Source organism: Parasteatoda tepidariorum, chromosome X2, assembly GCF_043381705.1.
Source record: "Parasteatoda tepidariorum isolate YZ-2023 chromosome X2, CAS_Ptep_4.0, whole genome shotgun sequence".
NCBI lineage: Eukaryota > Metazoa > Arthropoda > Arachnida > Araneae > Theridiidae > Parasteatoda > Parasteatoda tepidariorum.
Window position 1 is genome coordinate 4,786,877 of NC_092215.1, and position 8,978 is coordinate 4,795,854.

The 8,978-nt window shown below is 34.2% G+C and overlaps 1 long non-coding RNA gene across 2 annotated transcripts in view; it reads right to left on the reverse strand.

The window, feature by feature from the left end:
- LOC139427283 (uncharacterized) overlaps window positions 1-5,947 on the reverse strand; it is a 46,666-nt gene extending 40,719 nt beyond the window's left edge. For both annotated transcript variants that reach the window (XR_011638399.1, XR_011638400.1), the window contains exon 1: window positions 5,902-5,947. This is a non-coding gene — a long non-coding RNA (uncharacterized lncRNA). The remainder of the gene's footprint in view (window positions 1-5,901) is intronic.
- Window positions 5,948-8,978: the final 3,031 nt, after the last annotated feature.

The window sequence follows — 8,978 nt, forward strand, 5'->3', positions numbered from 1 at the left end:
GTCGTCGGGCTACCGATGCTGAGGTGCCATCCCCTCTGCAGAGGATCAAAATTGTGATGGCGTGTCTTCGAATCATCCTCAGGAATGTTTTCAAGACAGTCACCAATAGCCCATTGACCAGCTCTAGTGTGACGTAAATGAACAATAACAACGACTGACGGTACGCCGAAATAGGTGGTGGTTGAATGAATTGTTAAAAAGTTGAATAGAACAAAGTGAAAAATATGGTTTTGTATAATACGTGGCGAAAATTGACATGGTTAAGAAAAAAAATCTTATATTCGAAAAGGGAAAATTAAGCACTTTTTAAAAACACCCAATGAAAAAAGCACCTTTAAGAGCTTTTAATAAACGAAAATTGAAAATAAGCAACTTTAAGCACTTTTTAAAAACTCTACACACTTTGACAGCACAAAATGCATGTTTGAGCCGTATTTCAAAAATTAACCGAGTATGCTTTAACGGTATCAAAATGTCTGTTTGGTGTGGCAGAAATGTCAATTTTTTGGTACTTAATAACTAAGGAGGGCACGAAACCATCACCTGATAAAGTGGACACGATTTTAAATTACCCGCAGTCAAAAAGATTTCTTAGATTTCTCTTTTTTGTTTTGTTTTCTACCTCGTGCAGCTCTTAACTAAACTCATTTAAGCGATTTTTTGAAAGACTCAAAGAGCGCAAGGATAATCGTATGATTAACTGGTCAGAACAGTCCATGAGCGAAATTTAAAATTGCAAAACCCTTTCAGCAAACGCTACGCTGCTTACGCATCCTTACCTTGATGCAAATTTAGAATTGCACGTGGTTGCCTCGGATTTTGCAACAGGAAAATCTATATTTTAAACAGAAAACGAATTTCTTCAACTGTAGGGAGTTGTAATCAAACAATTCTCGAAATTATGTTTTGTTCACACATCACAAACCACCCACCTATGCATTCAAGCGAAAGTTAGATAAATTTTCACTTCAGATTTTTTATCTCAGTTTACAACAGATATACGATACCCAAATGGATCTGATAATATAACAGTAGATGCGTTATCAAAAATAGCTCCTATGAACATGCCAAATCCTGTAGATTATAGCAAAATAGCCGAAACTCAGGAAAATGATAAAGAATTAAATCATTTAATCAATGTTTCCCAAGATTTAGTCTTTAAAAATGTAAATATGGCTGATACGAACCAGGGCTAAAGAGGTTCACTCCTTTGAAGAAACTCTCGCAGCGCCAATCTTTGATTTTCTCTAGTGACGTCACTTAGGCGCAAAGCTCGCTCTTTTACTTCAAGAACGCAGCGTTCGGCCTTACTAGCTCTAATTAATATTGGAACATTTCTTTTTGCGAGATATTCTAAGACATTTGTTATTATCTATAATGACTTTCCTCAGTTTATGCAGTGAATTTACAAGAATTTAAAACTATTATCGAAATGCCAGTTTGCGCGATTGCAAATGAACTTACATGAAAGAGGAATTCTGATAGAAAAACAAAAGGAAAAAATATAATTTTCCACGTGTTCCCTAAAGTAAATGAACAACTATGTAAAGAATGGTTTCCGAAATGACACAGTTAATATAAAACAGCAATACGTTTATTCTGNAGCTTATAATAAATATTTATACTTTCTGATGTCATTATGAACCTAAATTATTATTTTGTTTCAGTAATTAGCGTTTAAGGTTGCTGTGTCCTAATGATTAAGTATGAACAAATTGCTATTAACGGCATATTTTAAAATCAGTGAATCTGAATTTAACTCTACTTATTGTTATAAAAGAATATGTAGGTAAAAAAAGTGTCAATATATGCTTTTATTTTCCTTAATAATTAAAGTTAAAACTGAACTTTTTAAAATAAAGTATTTATAGTGTCATTTTCGCCAACTAGCAAAACAGTTTTATAAGTTTAAAATGGAATTTTTTTTTTAATATAATGGCCAAGAAAGTTTTTTTGAACTATGTTTCCGTAATTAACACATTATTTCCGTTCATAAAGTCTGAAAGCTAATAACCAGAAAAAGTCTAACTTATTTTTACAAAGAGAAAGATGTAAAGTTATCATAATATCTTTGTTTGCGATCTCCGAGATCTGTGGACACAGTGACGTCATGAGGAGGGAAATCAGCTTCAGCTCTAAGAGCGGAGTGAACTAGCTCTTCTATTCTCTTTAGCCCTGGATACGAACACATTTTTAATATTGTGATTAAATTCCAAAACAATTTAATTCTACTGACCTTTAATTCCAAAACAATTACGTACGCAAATATTTGATACTATTCATAACCTATCACACTCCGGTACAAAAGCAATTAATAAATTAATTTGTAATAGATTTATTTAGCCTAACTTAATTAGAGATTGCAATACGTGATCTAGTCACTGCATTCTATGTCAAAAATCATAAGGCATACTAAATCCCCTATTTTTTTCTTTTCCAGTAAAGTCCAAACACTTAGACCATATTCATCTTGATATCATTGACATATTACCATCATCTAACGGATTTATTTTCATATTGCTTAACAATGATCGACAGATATACTAGATGGATGGAAGCTGTTCCGAATACAGCAGAGAGGGTAGCGGAGGCTTTCTTTAAAACCTGTATAGCCCGCTTTGTAAGGTAGGTGGGTACTTTATTTATATCACACCAGAGCTGCGCAATAGGCTATTGGCGATGGTCAGGAAAACATTCCTGAGGATGATCCGAAGACATGCCATCACAATTTTGATCTTCTGTAGAGGGGATGGTTCTTCCGCTTTGCTAGCCTAACGTCCTGTGCGTGAAGTCGAGCACTTTCCGGTAGAACAGTTTAGCGAGACCGATACCGTGCACCCTCAGTCCCTACCTACGCATGCTGATCAAAGTGGTCATCCACCAGCTTACTGACCGCAGACAGTGATGATTGAATTCTCTGTTCTACTGGGAACCGTGTTTTTACGATCAGTCCTCTGTGGGACTGCCCGCTTTAGATCACCTTCAGTGATAAGGACCGACTAGAGTCGCCAGTTCGAAAGCAGACCCTTCAAAACTCTAGAACATCTCATGGGCATCAAAAGAGTTTGATCCTCACCTTACCATCCTCAAAATAATGGAATGATAGAACGATGGCGCTGACCCTTGAAAGCTGCACTCAAGACCTACAGTACAGACTGTAGGGAGAGTAGAAATAGACAATGCCAACCTTTATCTATTAAAGGGTACCTCATAATTGAATCGAGTTAGCTTGTCTTATATACTAGTCAATTGATGTATAACAATTGTAGTGGTCGTTATGCCAGCCTACTCCGCCACCAAAATTTTAACAGGGATAGAATTCAATGAATGGATACTACTAGTTGCCGTATTTACCAAAGACCGGGAGACTGTGTTAAGTTTACCGGATTTTGAGCATTTGTGGTGAGAGTTGTTTTAAGTTCATGGTAGTGTATGTGGTCTCTCCTGTGTTTCTATTAACAGTCTAGTGTGTGCAGCATCACGTTGTGCAAAAAAAAAATGAAACGGAGAAGCAACAGCGTGAGGAGGACGATGACTCAGTAACAAATAGAAAGTCAACTTTTTAATGTGTACCATACATCAAAGTATGCCTGAAGGTCACAAATGTAGGGAAAGTAGAAATCGACAATGTCAACCTTCATCTGTCAAAAGTACCTCAAGATTGAATCGAGTTAATGCGTCATACAGTGAATTGATGCTTAATAAACGTAGTTATAGTTATGCCACAAAACCGTTGGTCTACAGTTCTACAGTCACCATCTGCAGAGCTCGTCTGCAGAACAACACTTTGCATGCCTGTTGAATTTTTCGATTCTACTCCAATGAACTCGCCCCAAATCCAACTTGTCTATTATTTACAGAAACATTTCTCTACCATCAGAACTTCTCCAGCTTCCTGACAGTTTAAAAAAGTGAGCACATCCAGCCTTAAAAGTCATCAGGAATGGACCTTTGCAGGTTCCTTTAGATTGACCTTTAGATTCCTTTAGATTGAATTTAGTGCTTCAGCGAACTGATAAAATTTTTGATGTTGATTATTTGAGGTCAACAATCTCTACTTCGTTCATCAGGAGTTGGCACTTGACTCCACCTCATCGGAGTTCATTTCAGAGCGGGAAGTAAGAGGAGAAACGTCTCCGCGCTTGAAATTGAAACAACCCTTAATGCGCAAACAGCGAATTCTTTTTCAGTCACTTACTTCGCTTTATCACCTGCTATTATACCTTTCTAAGTTAATAGATAATTAATATAAGCTCTAGCTAATTAAATATATTTATCTCAAAAAGGACAAACTATTCACTCAAAATCGAAAAATATCAAATTTATGAAATATTAAATGTTAAAAAAATGCATCTAACGATTGTGAAATAAATATTTCAGTCATACGATCGCCAAATAGCAACCTTGTTCAGAATTGTTCACACCCTTCTCCCAAAAATAGAGAAATAGTATTGTCGGTTACCCCGTGATGAAGGGGAGTGAAGTGCCAACTCCTGGGGAAAGAACTATAGATGTGTGAAACCCTCCTTCCTTGAAAGTGATTTCCTACAACCGTTTGGAATAAAGACTGTATGAGTGAAATACGGTGTACTCATGTAATTTAGGAAGCCAAAAAAATATTTGGAAGAACTGTGCGTTTTCCAAAAAAAGTATAGCAAATGAAACATGTGGGGGGAGAGTGTGCTGTGCTCGATACTCTCACCCATTTTAAACAGCAATGTTCCCCAGTCTTTTTCACCAGTTTTAACCAAGTAATTTTCACCAGTTTCTCAGCAGTATTTTTACGCCCAAAATGGACACAAATTAAATATTTTTATAGCTAAAGAAACAGCAAATTACTTTTCACACTGCAATGAATGCTTTAAATTATGAAAATTATAGATATGATGAAAAAATTTCGAATAGTAAGGTACATACATTTTTTATATCATTTTAAATAATTCAATTTTGAATGGTGAAAAAGAAAATCGGTCGAATAGTTCCTGAGCGATTGAATTTTGAAAAAGTCGCATTGTTCGAAAAAGTCTTAGATTTAAAAAATGTTTTCTCAGGATCTATTCAGTCGATTTAGCTCAGAATTTATACTTCTCCATTTCAAGCTGCATTCGTTGAAATGTTGCTCAAATTGCGTACTTTAGAATTGGATTTTTTTACTATCACTGAATAAAATTAAAATATATAACAAATATTTACTAAAGGTTTTACTTCGGTTGAAATTATTTCTTGAAAAACGAAGTTTATAATTGCTCGAAAAATCTTTCAATTCGCTTAAAACGTTCTCAAGTTATGATAAAATGCGCAAAAAAATAAAATTAACATTGAGGGGTTCAAAATCCGGACCACTCTTCAGCCCTAGGACCTTCTTTCTCAGATTGCGGCTACCTCCTATTCAAATCAGACGATATGTTTGTTCAAAGAAAGTACGTTTTTGTGTCTGATCTCGTAACTTAAAATATCGTTTGAACAAATTAATTAGCATGTTTGAAGTTACCCCCTCGAATCATTCAGATTGAGACCAAGAGAGTAAAGATCCACTCATTAGATCAAAAATTATTTATGGTGGTCCATTTATTATTTTTTTGTAAACTGCAAGTCAGAATTCATGTTAATAGCAATAGTAGTTATCCATTTTTGCTGCAGTTTACAAAAAAATAATAAGTGGATTTAAATATATAAATGGATTAAAAAATAATAAATGGATTAATTTAAATTTTTTAATGCCTGTTTCATTTATTTTTTTTTCAAAACTGCAAATCAGAATTCATATTAATAGCAATAGTAATTATCCATTTGTGCTGCAGTTTTGAAAAAAAAAATGAAACAGGTATTGAAAAATTTAAATTTTTGGTCAAAACAAGTAAAGGTGTCAAAATAAATAAAAAATGAGAATTATATTCTTACCTATATTTTGTTGCACTACGTTATACAGCTGGATTAACTCTTTCCTATAACAAAAATAGGTGCTATAGTAGAACAACAATACCTCAAAAAAGCAGTCTGAACTGCACAATAAAAAAAAGCATTTATAATTGAAAAGTTGCATTTTTATCTGCTTTTAAGATCTTAAACAAAAAAATATTTTGTTTCTTAATTTATTAACTTATTTCTTTGCAGTGCTCGTCACTCTCACCAGTTTTAACCTGTAATTTTCACTGAACCCAATCCAGAAGACAAGGGAACTCCTGGATCAAATATTGGGAGAAATTTGTCTTCGTGGAGGACTATTTAATAGAACTAACCCGCATTTGTGTTACATGGAGAGGAAGACCACGAGAGTCTCCCACGGTTCACATGACGGCAAGGGGTCTCCAGCCCATGATCCGTCTACCCCTGAGGATATTTCACGTCAGCACTGTGGTCGGTGCAAGCCGGATGAGGAATTCGTATCTATCATTCATCGCCGGGATCGAACCCCGGTTCACCTCATTGGAAGGCGAACGCTCTATCCCCTGAGCTATCTCGGCTTGAGTAAAGGTTTTGAGGGAAAGGCAACCCTGTGATAAACATCCTCCGTCAGATGAAGAACTGGCACTTATAGTTTGACTATAGAAAGAACTCCCCTCGCCAATGGAAACAAGAAATAGTGCACCTCGAAGAGGGGGGCGTCTTTTCTCCCTGGTTCCCTTTCTCTCATCAACCCGAGTCAAAACCTATCTTAAATAATGACCCACATACTTGAAATAGTTAAACCTCGTAACCATAGTCACCGCCACCTCTTCAGACGAATGGCTAGGGGAGTTCTTTGCATAGAAAAACTATACTCTTTACTAGTTAGCTTGTTCGCATAACGACAGCATAATGTTTAAGTTTGATAATAATGCTTATTCGTTTGTTTATGTTGTACAAATATTTTGAATAAATGGTTTGAAGAGAATTTAACCTGTTATATCCTCATAACCTTAATTCCATGAATGAAACATTTATTATCATTGAGATTTGATATCAATGGTTTATAACCACAGCCTTAAGGTAACCGAGAGTTGATTAACGAATACTTCAGATGGCCAAACCATTTTATACAATAGTATTGAATATTGAGTGAAAAATTATAACACATAATAGAAATATAACTAAATAAAATATAATTATAAAAATTATAAGATTTATTTTTATTCTAGTTAATTATTTTTTAGCTCTAACTATTTAAGACTGAGTTAACAAAAACTTTTGGTACTTGAATTTAATCTAGTTATTCGTTTCGTTAAGCTTTGTAAACAAAACTTGAATTTTTTGATCAAAAATTAGCTAACTCGATTTCAGCAATTATCGATTTTTGTAGGTTGGTTAACAGTTTCTTCAATGGGCTCAGGTTTGTAAGAAAAATTAACTTTTCGGGTTACCAACTTTTACCAATTTGCCATAATTTGCTTTTGACACAACTTTCTGTGTAACAACAAGGCCCTATATGTCACCTTAATATTGGCCCATAATATTCAAATTGGATCACGTACTATATTACCAGACACTAGTGTACCCTGCAAGGGAAAATAATTATAGGCCTAATAGGGGCCCCCCACAATTTATTACGATAATTAATTCAATGATCTAATTTAAAGGCGAAATTTAAAAACTTAAAAGTTTTTTTGGTTAGATATTTGCTAATTTCGCTTTTTCCATACTTTATTTTGGTGGATAAGGAGACTACAAGAATTTCCGTTATGTGGAAGAAGCTTCCTTCATTGGGGCAAAGTTCGAAGACGAATTTGTTGTTCCTAAATCAAAATTAGCCAAATTTTGATTCAGAATATAAATTTGCTAATAGGCTGAAGAAAACTTTCTTTGGACTAACATTTTTAAGTTAAATTCTTAAATTGTGATATTTTAGTCAATAAACATAGCTTGCTTTAGTCCCTACTTTTTTTTGGCGAATAGGGTAAAATTTTTTTTGTTGGGAGGGAATAAATTTTTTTTTTTAATTTGAGCGAAAGTTTTGAAGCAAAATTAAATTTTCTAGTTTCCTGATCTATGATAACTAAAACATGCTTATATACAGGCGTGTGGATTAACACCACTTCCCTACAACAGTTTTAAAATTTGATGCAAAACGCAAACTGTCGTTTTTGGTCAAAATTTAGCTAAACGTTTTTTTGGCCATACCCAAGTCAAACTTCTTGATGGTCCCATCACAGCATCTTGATGGTTTCAGTGCAAATCCTGATGATCCAACATCATTTGATGGTTTTTGATATGCCAACAAACTTCCATCATTTCATGATGGAAAGTGCTACTTATGATGGCTAACTTAAATACTATGGTGGGTACTTTAATACTGTGATGGTCAAGAGAAGTTTGATTCTCGTGGACCAGCCACCCATGATGATCCGTGATGGTTCTTACTATACATTTCAATTATGATTGAAAGCAGTGATGGGCAATCTTTTTGGGTCGAGGGTGAAAAATCGAGGAAAAAAAGTTTAGTGGGCCTAGTAAGAACTTCTAAAATAAAAAATAAATTTAAGAAAAAAAAATGATATTCAAGTTTTAATATTAAATGAGAGGAATGGAATTGCGATTTCATTTCTGAAAGTTCTTTTTATTGAGATTCGAAGTGAAAAGTGCTTATTTTAAGAAACGTGGAAAAATGCTTGTAAAAAAAAATATTTCCAATTCATCATAGAACGCATGGCCCTCTGAATAATTTTTGTTAGTAGCTACTCTTTGGGGTTAAAAAATTTCACAAATAACTCAAAAAAGCACTATCCATTTTATACATTTAATAATTTGACCATTATTTACAATGATGTTATATGTGTTCAATCTTTCCAATCGCAATAAATAATGTTATAACTCGTGCGGGCAGAAAAATCTACTCTTAGGATTCTACTAAAAGTTTACTCGAGGACAAACTTTGGTCGGCTGTTCAACGACTGATAAAATAAAATACAATTTGCGTCTATTCTATGAAGAACTTCTTTCAACATTTTACCAATTGAAGCTGTTTGTGCTAACTATTTCCTTTAATTTATGTTTTGTAGATC